The 12,771-nt window shown below is 43.1% G+C and overlaps 1 long non-coding RNA gene across 1 annotated transcript; it reads left to right on the top strand.

Annotated features, from left to right (window-relative positions):
• Positions 1-602: 602 nt before the first annotated feature.
• On the top strand, positions 603-11,836 carry LOC114485318 (uncharacterized). Its single transcript, XR_003678793.2, has 3 exons — positions 603-665; positions 4,653-4,736; positions 11,336-11,836. It is a non-coding gene; the product is annotated as an uncharacterized lncRNA (long non-coding RNA).
• The last annotated feature ends 935 nt before the right edge of the window (positions 11,837-12,771 follow it).

Here is a 12,771-nt window from a genome sequence, read left to right as displayed (position 1 = left end):
TGCCACAACTACTGAGCCCGCACGCCACAACTACCGAAGCCCATGCATCTACAGCCCGTGCTCCGCAACAAGAGAAGCCACTGCAATGAGAAGCCCGCGCACCACAAGGAAGAGTAGCCCCCGCTCGCCGCAGCTAGAGAAAGCCCGGGCACAGCAACGATGACCCAACGCAGCCAAAAATAAAATTAATTAATTAATTAACTTTTTAAAAAAGAAAAGAAACTGCACACACTCGGTTGAACAGAGCCTGGTAAGAACACATAGACACATACACACCACAGGAAAGGCTTTTCAGGGTAATTCCAGGAATAGTTTCTGAAAATTCAAAGGCGGCAGAATTAGACCCCACCCTGCTTGGTAATAAATAGTAGATGATACAAGTTATGAAGAATTACCACAAAATTCAGGGTGGTGGTGACCGCTGTGGGCTGGGGGAGTAGCAGTCAGAGTGGGGCACCCTCAAAAGACCAGGAGCTGCCTCAGTCTGTTCATAAGTGTGGGTGCCCAGTCTACGGTGCCCGTTTATTATTTATTCCTTAAGCTTGGCGACTGAAAAAAAATGCACAACCTAAATGTTGAGAATTATGTTTTATTTGGCAGATGTTCTGAGGGCTCAAGCCCAGGAGACAGCTTCTCAGATCGCTCTGAGGGACCGCTCCAAAGAGGTAAGGGAGGAACCAGGGTACAGAGAAGTTTTGCAACAAAACCCAGGTAGTTGGAACAGCAAAAAGATTACTGTTAATTAAAGAAAACCAGGGAGTTCCCTGGTGGCCTAGTGGTTAGGATTTGGACCTTTCACTGCAAAGGCCTGGGTTCGATCCCTGCTCCGGGAAGCATCCCGCATACCACTCGGTGTAGCCAAAATACAAAAAAATAAATTAAGGAAAAAAAAAAAAGAAATCCAGACATCTCAAGTTAATGAATTTAGCACTTTTCTGGGTTTGTGAAGATGCAAGAGTCTGGGCTCATTGAAATCATTACTTTGTTGTGCACTGTGGCTGTCTAGGACCAGTATCTTTTTCTTTTTCATCCTGAGTCCCACCCCCCCCCCCATCGCCCCCAGGGTGCACCGTTTTGGGGAGTGGCTGCAGTGACCGAGGACTTGGCAGGCAGCAGCCCCTTTGTCTCCATCCTGAGTTCCCTCCTGGCTCACTGTGGGGGCTCGGGGGCGGCGGGGTAGGGCTTGTAGCGGCTGATGGCTTTATGGCCACAGCACCCTTTGTCTGCTGATATGGCAGGCAACAGTTTTCATTCACAATCTGAACACGATTTTTGTAACTTAAGATGATTAGGCGTAGCATACAACATTTAGTGCATTCTTTTCTGAGTGCCACGTATCGTACTTCTCCATAATATTTCAAAGGTGATTTTAAGCATGAAACAATATCCAGTTTTCCAATATTTTCTTCACCATATTAGGTCACCCCCTCCCAGTTTTGATTCCAGTCTTGGTTTGGAAGAGCTTCTAAAATCTTTCATTCCGGTCCCTTGAAACTTAACCATTGGTTTTTTTTTTTTTTTTTTTTTTACAGATGTAAGGGCAAATCAAATTGAGAAAAAGAGCCCTAACTCTCCCTGTTGAAAATAAGGAAAGAGATTTATCCCTCCTCCTTTTGGTAGAGCATTTTCTTTAGAGAATGTGTGGTAGGATAAATTCTTTCTCTGTCCTTTGAAATGTAAATAAACCTTTTTTAAAACTAAATAAGGCTCTTTCCAGCTTTACCACCCGGGAGTCTTTCGGGAGGACTTGAGAGCCTTCTCCCTGAAATGCAGTTGTCAGGGGAGCCCGTGCCCCTCTGTGCAAAACTCCCTCCTGTCCTAAAGGTAAAAGTGGGTTTTGCCTTTGAATAAAGTCAGTTAACTAACACAGAGGGTCACCCACCTACCAGGAGGAGTGAATTTGAACTAAGCGGGACCGATGCTGTCCGGGTCTCTCACCTGAGGACTGGTTATGGCTTATCTTGAGAACAGGTATTCATGAGTTGCATCCATTTGGCTCCAAAAGGGGACGAAATGTTTTTCTGTTTTTGCAACCTCTTAGCGGATTGCCTGCGATGTGCCTCACATTTTGGCTTAGTGCTGTCAATAATAAAAGTTTTTAAAAAAAATTTTTATTGGAGTTTAGTTGATTCACAATGCTGTGTTAGTTTCTGCTGTACAGCAAAGTGAATAAGTTATACATATATCCACTCTTTTTTAGATTCTTTTTCCATATAGGTCATTACAGGATATTGAGCAGAGTTCCCTGTGCTATACAGTAGGTCCTTATTAGTTATCTGTTTTATATATAATAGTGTGTGTACGTCAATCCCAATCTCCCAATTTATCCCTCTCCCCTTGTCCCCGCTGGTAACCATAAGTTTGTTTTCTACACCTATGACTCTATCTGTTTTCTTTCTTTTCTACATTTGTGAGAGGTTTTCTGGGTTGGCAGGAAATCTTGTTTTCAGCTCTTTGTGAATTAAAAATGCTACTTGCCGGGAATTCCCTGGTGGTGCAGTGGTTAGGACTCGGTGCTTTCACTGCTGGGGGGCCCGGGTTCAATCCCTGTTTGGGGAACTAAGATCCCAAAGCCCTGCGGGGCAGCCAAAATAAAAAATAAAAATAAAAAAAAAATTAAAATGCTGCCTGCCCTATCAGTAAACAAAGGATGTTGCAGCCATCACATGACAGCCACCCCCGAAGGTGAGCCCCGAGGGAACTCAAGGTGGAGACAGGATGTCCCCCAGCAAGATGTCAGCCTCTGCAGCCACCCCCCACTCTCCAATGATGCATCCTGAGGAGACTCAGGATGAGAAAGCCCAGGATACTGGCCCCAGATAGCTGAGGTGTATATTGGAATTAAAAAAGCCACTAGCCGGGCTTCCCTGGTGGCGCAGTGGTTGCGCGTCCGCCTACCGATGCAGGGGAACCGGGTTCGCGCCCCGGTCTGGGAGGATCCCACGTGCCGCGGAGCGGCTGGGCCCGTGAGCCGTGGCCGCTGAGCCTGCGCGTCCGGAGCCTGTGCTCCGCAACGGGAGAGACCACAACAGTGAGAGGCCTGCGTACCACAAAAAAAAAAAAAAAAAAAAAAAAAAAAAAGCCACTAGCCTTAACTCTGTCTCTCCCTCTTTTATCTGAAATGCCTGATCCTGGGGCTCGTGCTTTCTCTCTCTCTCTCTCCCTCCCTCCCTCTCCCTCCCTCTCTCCCCCTCCCTCCCTCCCTCCCATCACCCTCGCCTCCTGCTGCTTCCCCTTTCCCAGCAAAGGAAGACAGAAAATCAGAAGCAATCATAGCTCCCTTTATGGAGAAAACTGTTACAGGGAGAGGTGAACTGTCCTTGGTGCTTTGGTGCACACCCTTGGACCAGAGCAAAACTTAGAGCTTTAGCTAAGGAATTTCCCAAACCTAGTCAAGATCCACTGGGATTTGCTAAGGAGTTTGAGTTAACCATCCGAACCTATGAGCCCAGCTTTGCAGATCTATATCAATTAATATAGCTGTTAGTTTCTGGAAGCAAAGCACAGGAGCGGATAGAGAAAGCAGGCTGAAAGACGCCCTTAGAGAATTTCCATCTACATAGCCCGCAGACTGGAGCTGAATGCAGGCAGTTAGCTGGTAAATTACTCAGACTTATCCCAGGGCTTTTCCCCAAAGCCTTAGACTGGTCAAAGGTTCAGCAACGTAGACAAAAACCAGAGGAATCAATCGCGATTACTATGAGGGCTTCGAGAAAACTTCGAAACAATATTCAGGCGTTACACCTGACTCATTCTCTAACCACCAAAATGATCCTATACTTAACTCTGCCTTTTTAGAAGGCATGGATGGTGAATTGGCTATTCTATTTTATTATTATTATTATTATTTTTTTATTGAAGTAGAGTTGTTAATTTCTGCTGTACAGCAAAGTGATTCGGTTATAAGTATATATACACTCTTCTTCATATTTTCTTCCATTATGGTTTATCACAGGATATTGAATGTAGTTCCCTGTGCTAGACAGTAGGATCTTGTTTATGCATCCTATATATAATAGTTTGCTTCTGCTAACCTCAAACTCCTACTTCTTCCCACCTCCACCCCCTTCCCTTGGCAACCACAAGTCTGTTCTCTATGTCTGTGAGTCTGTTTCTGTTTCGTAGATAAGTTCATTTGTGTTGTATTTTACTTTATTTTATTTTTTTATTTTTGGCTGCACCACGAGACTTGTGGGATCTTAGTTCCCTGACCAGGAATTGAACTCAGGCCCTCGGCAGTGAGAGCATGGAATCCTAACCACTGGAGCACCAGGGAATTCCCTGTGTTGTATTTTAGATTCCACATATAAGTGATATCACATGGTATTTGTCTTTCTCTTTCTGGCTTACTTCACTTAGTATGATAATCTTTAGGGCCATCCATGTTGCTGCAAATTGCATTATTTCATTCTTTTTTTATGGCTGAGTAATATTCCATTGTATGTATATACCACATCTTCTTCATCTAGTCATCTGTCGATAGACATTTAGGTTGTTTCCATGCCTTGGCTATTGTAAATAGTGCTGCTATGAACATAGGGATGTGTGTATCTTTTTGAATTATAGTTTTGTCTAGGTATATGCCCACAAGTGGGATTGCTGGCTTATATGGCAACTCTGTTTTTATTAACTGACAATCTTTTATCTCCTAGGATTGACCTTTGAGAAAGCTCAATGGATAATTCTGATTTTATATTACTCACTGATGGTTCATATGTACAAGGACCTCATGGAAGGTACCAGGCTGGCTATGCCATTGTTTCTCCAGTGTCTATCCTTGAAAATGGTCCCTTGCCTTATATCTATTCTGCCCAACAGGCTGAATTAATAGTACTAATAAGAGTCTGTTGGTTGGAAAAAGGAAAATTTGTTAATATTTACACGGCTAGTATGCTTTTGGAGTGACATATGATTTTGGTATGCTTTGGAAACAAAGAGGCCTTTATTTTTTTTGCGGGGGGGGCCTCGCTGCATGTGGGATCTTAGTTTCCCAAACAGGGATCGAACCTGCCTCCCCTGTATTGGAAGTATAGAGTCTTAACCACTGGACAGCTAGGGAAGTTCCAAAGAGGACTTTTTAACATCTTCAGGACAGTGTATCAAAAATGGGAAACAGACCCAAATGAACCTATCTACAAAACAGAAACAAACTCACAGACATAGAGAATAGACTTGTGGATGCCAAGGCAGAGGGGGTGGTGGAGGAGGGATGGGTTGGGAATTTGGGGTTAGCAGATGCAAACTGTTAGATATAGAATGGATAGACAACAAGGGCCTACTGTATAGCACAGGGAACCATATTCAATATCCTGTGATAAACCATATTGGAAAAGAGTATATGTATAAAATAGAATGTGTATATACATATGCATAACTGAATCACTTTGCTGGACAGTAGAAAGTAATACAACATTGAAAATCAACTATACTTAAATTTTAAAAAATGAGAAATAAGTAGTGCAGTTACTAGATGCAGTTTTTTTGTTTTTAATTTATTTATTCTGGCTGCGTTGCGTCTTTGTTGCAGCCCATGGGCTTTCTCTAGTTGCGGCGAGTGGGGGCTACTCTTCGTCGCGGTGGGCAGGCTTCTCATTACGGTGGCTTCTCTTGTTGCAGAGCATGGGCTGTAGGTGCGCGGGCTTCAGTAGTTGTGGAACGTGGGCTCAGTAGTTGTGGCTTGTGGGCTCTAGAGCGCAGACTCCGTAGTTGTGGCGCACCGGCTTAGTTGTTCCGCGGCATGTGGGATCTTCCCAGACCGGGGCTTGAACCTGTGTCCCCTGCATTGGCAGGCGGATTCTTAACCACTGCACCACCAGGGACGTCCCTAGATGCAATTCTGCTACCAAGGGCACTTGCCATTGTTAAGGCATCAGGTCATTCTAAGGCTGACACTGCAGAAGCAAAAGGAAATTCTCTAGTGGATAACACTCCCAAGCAGAAGCTTTACAAACCAACAAGGACCAGCTAACCACTGCCTTTCCCTTTCAGCCTCCCAGTAACCTTACTGACATATTGTTCAAGTTTCAGAGAATGGTACCAGACAAAGAAAAAGACACCTGGACACAGAATGCAGGAAGATTCAACTCCAACACAGAGCTGTGGATAGGCCCAAAAGGGAAGCTTATCCTTCCGTTTGGAGCTCAATATCCTATTTTACAATATACTCATGAGTTAACCCATTGGAACCCAGATAAGATGGTGTTATGTGGTAAACAATATTTTTGGAAGCCTTCTTTTACTATAACTCCAAAGGTCTATTCAGGATACAGTCCTTGTCCCAAATATAACCAATGGAAGCCAATCCATTGTTCTCAAGGACATTTTCCATTACCCGCGGGTCCTTCCTTTTTAAGTATGCCAGATTGGTTTTAAACAAATGCCTCCTTCCCATGGTTATCAATATGTTCTTGTTATGATTTGTACGTTTTCACACTGGGTTGAGGCATTCCCCTGTAGATGTGCCACAGCACAATCAGTGGGGAAATTGCTTTTAATATTTATTTATTTATTTATGTATTTATTTATTATTTTTATTTATTTATTTTGGCTGTGCCGGATCTTAGTTGCAGCATGCAGGATCTTCAGTTGTGGTACACGGGATCTTTAGTTGAGGCACATGGGATCTTTAGTTGCAGCATGTGGACTCTTAGTTGTGGCATGCATGTAGGACCTAGTTCCCCGAACAGGGATCAAACCCGGGCCCCCTGCATTGGGAGAGTGGGGTCTTACCCACTGGACCACCAGGGAAGTCCCAGGAAACTGATTTTAGAAAGAGTGATTCCCATTTGTGGAATCCCCTCAGGACTGCATCACGATAGAGGAACTCATTTTATTGGGCAAATTGTTAAAGAAATGTGTAAGATTTGGCTGATTATGCAAGAGTTCCATTGTGCCAATCAACCCCAGTCTTCTGGGTTTGTAGAAAGACAAATAGAACAATTAAAACTCAATCGGCTAGGGGGCCCAGGTTCGATCCATGGTGGGGAGCTAGATCCTGCACGCATGCCCTAACTAAAGAAATCTGCATACTGTAGCTAAGAGTCGGCATGCTGCAGCTAAGAAGGCTGCGTGCTGCAACTAAGACCTGGTGGAGCCTAAATAAATAAATAAAATGAATAAATAAATACATATTTTTTAAAACCCTTAATTGGCTAAAATTATGAATGCTTATTCCTCACCCTGGCCTAAGGCCCTTTCATTGGTTCTCCTCAACCTCAGATCCACCCCTTTTGGCAAACATCATTTGTCTCCCTTTGAGATTATCATGAGACCAATGAGATTGGATGAAGTATTATATGAACCTAGATTATTGAAGGGAGATATATTACATTATTGCAAAGGCTTAATGGCATTACCAACAGGACATTTTTTTTTATTGAAGTATAATAGATTTATAATGTTGTGTTAGTTTCAGGTATACGGGAAAGTGATTCAGATTCTTTTCCCTTAGAGATTATTACAAAATATTGAGGATATTTCCCTGTGCTATACAGTAGGTCTGTGTCGGTTATCTATTTTATATATAGTTGTCTGTATATGTTAATCCCAAACTCCTAATTTATCCCTCCTCTACCCCATTTCCCCTTTGGTAACCATAAGTTTTGTTTTATATGTCTGTGGGTCTGTTTCTGTTTTGTATATAAGTTCATTTGTATCTTTTGTTTTTTAGATCCACATATAAATGATATCATATGATATTTCTCTGTCTTACTTCACTTAGTATTATAATCTCTAGGTCCATTCGTGTTGCTGCAAATGGTATTATTTCATTCCTTTTTATGGCTGAATAATATTTTATTATATTATACATACATACCACATCTTCTTTATCCATCCATCTGTTGATGGACATTTAAGTTGTTTCCATGTCTTGGTTATTGTGAATAGTGCTGCTATGAACATTGGGGCACATGTATTTTTTCGAATTATGGTTTTCTCCAGATATGTACGCAGGAGTGGGATTGCAGGATCATATGGTAGCTCTATTTTTAGTTTTTAAAGGAACCTTCATACTTTAACAGGACATTCTAATCTTGTATCTGAAGCTTATCACAGTAATTGATCCTCAGATGAAGATCAGATGCCCCATGACTTACAAACAGGAGATTATGTGTAATAGAAAAGCCATTATTTAAAAGCCTCCCTGCAACCTTAGATGGAAGAGCCCTTATCAGGTTCTTTTAACTAACTCAGGTGCATTAAAACTGAAAGGAATTGGGACTTCCCTGGTGGTCCAATGGGTAAGACTCCGTGCTCCCAATGCACGGGGCCCGGGTTTGATCCCTGGTCGGGGAACTAGATCCTGCATGCATGCCACAACCAAGAGTCCGCATACCGCAACTAAAGAAGTCTGCATGCTGCAACTAAAAGATCCTGCGTGCCGCAACTAAGACCCGGAGCAGTCTAAATAAATAAATAGATAAGTAAATAAATAAATATTAAAAATAAAACCCCACTGAAAAGAATTGACTCTTCGATTTACATTTCCCACCTAAAAATGGCCCTTGCACTGGACTGGTCTATAGAGAGAACTGCTGACCTCAAACTCACCTTAAAGTGATACTCTAATGATGCTCTAAAAAGAAAGAAACACCAATGCCAGGACCAGAAGAAGGCAACATCAGAAGTAGACAGCTATCCCAAGAGGCTGGACCTGACCCATAAGATTATTTATAATGTTTTCTTCTTGATTTCTTGGGCTTTTGCCCACAAACCAAATGTTTGTCCATCATGGGCATGATCCTCTGTGAATTTTAGAAATAATCCAATTGTTGGGTTTGCGGTCGATTACCTGCATCCAGTACTTCTCTTTTACTTTGGTGGGTTTCTCCTCTCCAAGGCTCTTATTGGGTGGGCCTTAAAAAATTTATTTTAAAAGAAAGAAGCTATAGTTCTGTCCGGGCCACTACTGATATTACCAGATTGGACTTGGGCAATCCAACATATTGATTCTTACCCTGGCCATAAATATGAGTTTTCCCTTAAGGTTACTCAAGCTCAATCAGAACAATGAGCTAAATTCCAATTTAAAAATGTCACCTCTTGGGACTTCCCTGGTGGCGCATGGTTAAGAATCCACCTGCCAATGCAGGGAACGGACACGAGTTCAATCCCTGGCCCAGGAAGATCCCACATGCCGCATAGCAACTAAGCCCAAGTGCCACAGCTACTGAGCCTGCACTCTAGAGTCCGTGAGCCACAAGCACTGAGCCCCCGTGCTGCAACTACTGAAGCTCGCACGCCCAGAGCCCGTGCTCCGCAACAAGGGAAGCCATAGCGATGAGAAGCCTGCGCACAGCAACGAAGACCCAACGCAGCCAAAAAAAAAAAAAAAAAGTCACCTCTTGATTACTAGGAGGGACCTTCTCTCAGTTATAGGATGGATTTATTTGGCTAACACCAGGCTATGGTCGTCTAAGTTTAAAGGCCCCCCCATGTGTTGCGAACAATTAAATCATACTAAAGATAATCAGCCTAACAACACTAGGAAATTAGGCTGGGTACCTTATAAAAAATGCCAATATGTCATTTCATTTCCCTTCAAGATAGTGACTGGGGAATTCCCTGTTGGTCCAGTGGTTAGGACTCTGTGCTTTCACTGTTGAGCGTGCAGGTTCGATCCCTGGTCGGGGAACTAAGATCCCACAAGCCGTTTGCTGTGGCCAAAAAAAAAAAAAAGATAGTGATTGGTATGGAACATTTTGGGTCAGGTGACTAGGAATATAATGGGTTGCACCTAATGGGACTCGATGGCTTTGTGGGTTCAACCTATGGCCCTGACTTCTGCCAGGATGGATAGGAAGATGTACTTTAGGATTCCCTTAGACGCAACCCCAGCAAATTTACCATCAATGTGAGCCCGATGGACCAAAAGATCTGTGTTTCACTGGTAGGATCACTTAGCAGCTATTTTGTGCCTTCAGTAGGACTGGAAGATGTAATTTCCCACAGTGAAGCGTTAACAGAATTCACCATAAGGCCTTAAATGATAGTAACCAGGCTATTAGCCTACTGAATTCTGAGGTCTCTATGGTGAGGAAAGCTGTGTTACAAAATCATATGGTCCTTGATATCCTTACAGGATCTGAGAGAGGCACCTGTGCCATAATTCAAACTGAATCCTGTGTTTTCATACCAGATGAATACTCCAATATAATACATTTAATAAGCTACCTGAAAAATCAGATTGCTGCCTTAGATGACCTACTTCCTAGCCTTGGTGATCTTTTTGGAAGCTGGTTTTGTTCTGGAAGCTCATGGCTTAAATCCCTACTTGTGACTTCATTAATGTTACTAGGTATATTACTTATATCCTGTCTATTTTATAAGATTGTTGTCTCTTACATTACCCAGTACGTAACCAGGCCTCCAACAAAATTGATGATGGCTAAACATCTTGAAATAGATCTCGTTTATAACTCTAGACAGAACAATTGTAATAGTGTAATTCTAGGTATGGGAAAAAGCAACAGGGGAAGACATTTCCTGGATCATAGTAAACTAGTAAGACAGGTGATCCAGAGAATTTCAAATTATCAACAGGGCCCCATCCAGGACTTCCCTGGTGGTGCAGTGGTTAAGAATCCGCCTGCCAATGCAGGGGACACAGGTTTGATCCCTGGTCCGGGAAGATCCCACATGCCGCGGAGCAACTAAGTCCATGTGCCACAACTACTGAGCCTGCGTGCCACAACTACTGAAGCCTGCGCGCCTAGAGCCTGTGCTCCGCAACAAGAGAAGCCACCGAAATGAGAAGCCCGCACACTGCAACGAAGAGTAGCCCCCGCTTGCTGCAACTAGAGAAAGCCTGCGCACAGCAACGAAGACCCGATGCAGCCATAAATAAATATTTTTTTAAAAAGCGAAAAAATAACAAGCCTTATTCCAAAAATTGGCATATCAACAGAATCTTTACCTGATCTAGGAATGAGCTTTCCTAGCACCATGGGACAAAATTGGTCATGAGATCTCTCCCAAACATTGTTGGAATTTACGACCAATGGGAAACACTCTGAATGAAAAATGTTGCCTGCCATATCAGTAAACAAAGGATGTTGCAGCCGTCAAGCCATCACACTACAGCTGCTCCCGAGGTGCACCCTGAGGAGACTCAAGATGAGAAAGCACAGGGAACTGGCCCTAGATAGCTGAGGTGCTTATAATAGGGATTGAAAGCAGCTCTTTTGCCCCTTTCCTGTTACCCATTTCTGTCCCCCACTAACCTTAAAAGACCTAATTATAGGAATGAGATCACTAAGCAGTTGATACTAACTCCTGACTTACGCTCTCCTGAATGTACACCATGCCTTGTCTAATCTGGTGGTTCTTTTCCTAGATGGAAAGGAAGAATGAAGAATAAAGCAGGTAAAAAATGACTAGCTGTCTATCCCCAACAGCCCCCTTAGCAATCCTGCAGGCAGGTCACACAGGCAAGATAACATCTGAAGAGAGTCAGCTAGTCTGCTCGCAATGGAGAAGGATGCAGAACTCAACCTCCTGCCTCGATGATTCACTGAGATTGTCCCCCACCCCCCTTTTCCCCCTTTAGAAACTGTCATGGCTAAGCAGAATCTTTGGAGTTGGTCTCTGGACACAAGTCCACCTTCTCCCCAGATTGCCAGCTTTTCTGATTAAAGCCCTTTTCTTTCCTACCGACGCTTGCCTCTTGAATTATTGGCATATGAGCAGTGAGCAGCCGAACCTCGTGTTGACTTAAAAGAAACATACGCACAACGTGAGAGATGCGAGTTAAGTTTTATTTGGGGCGCAATGAGGACTGCAGCCCGGGAGACAGCGTTACAGATAACTCTTGAGAAACTGCTCCAAGGATGCGAGAAGCCAGGTTATATTGAAGTTTTGCAACAAAAGGCAGGTAGTCGTCCAAAGATTATTGTTAATTAAAGAAAACCAGATAGCTCAAGGAATTTGGCACTTTTCTTTGTATGGGAAGTTGCAAGAGACTTTGCTCTCACTGAAATCATTTCTTTGATATGCACCTCAGCTCTCTGGGGCCAGTATCCTGACACGTCCTGAGTTTCCTCAGGGGTTACCAGGGAGTGGCTGCAGTCTGATGGCTGCTAGATGGCAGGTATTCTTTATTTCCTTCCTGAGTTCCCTCAGGGCTCACCGGCTCACTGTAGGAGGTGGGTGCAATCGCTGATGACTGTGACATCCTTTGTTTACTGAAATGGCAGGCAGTATTTTATTTCTCAGCATCGTTTTCCCCACCGCATTATTTTTGTTTTAAGAATTTTTAAAAAGTTAAAATTCTAAAATTATTTTTATTTAATTTGTTAAAAATTCAGGTATAGTTGATGTATAATATAGAGTTTTCAGGTGTACAACATAGTGATTCACAATTGTGGACAGAAAAAAAATGCACAACCTAAAAGTGGAGAATTATGTTATAGTTGGCAGACTGTCTGAGGATTGAAAGTCAGAAGACTGCTTCTCAGATCGCCCTGAGGGACCTCTCTGAAGAGGTAAGGGAGGAACCAGGATGGATGGGAATTTTGCAACAAAAATCAGGTAGTAGAAACATCGAAAGATTACTGTTAATTAAAGAAAACCAGACATCTCAAGTTAATGAATTTAGTGCTTTTCTAGGTATGGGAAGACGCAAGAGTCTGGGCTGATTGAAATCATTCCTTTGATATGCACCTTAAGTATCTAGGGCCAGTATCCTGCTTTTCTCCATCCTGAATCCTCTCGGGGTGCACAGTTGGGGGCGGCTGCAGTGGAAGCTGACTTGATGGCTGCAACTTCCTTTGT

The sequence above is a fragment of the Physeter macrocephalus genome, unplaced genomic scaffold (genome assembly GCF_002837175.3).
Source record: "Physeter macrocephalus isolate SW-GA unplaced genomic scaffold, ASM283717v5 random_1722, whole genome shotgun sequence".
Taxonomy (NCBI): domain Eukaryota; kingdom Metazoa; phylum Chordata; class Mammalia; order Artiodactyla; family Physeteridae; genus Physeter; species Physeter macrocephalus.
This window is presented reverse-complemented; position numbering and strand designations above follow the sequence as displayed.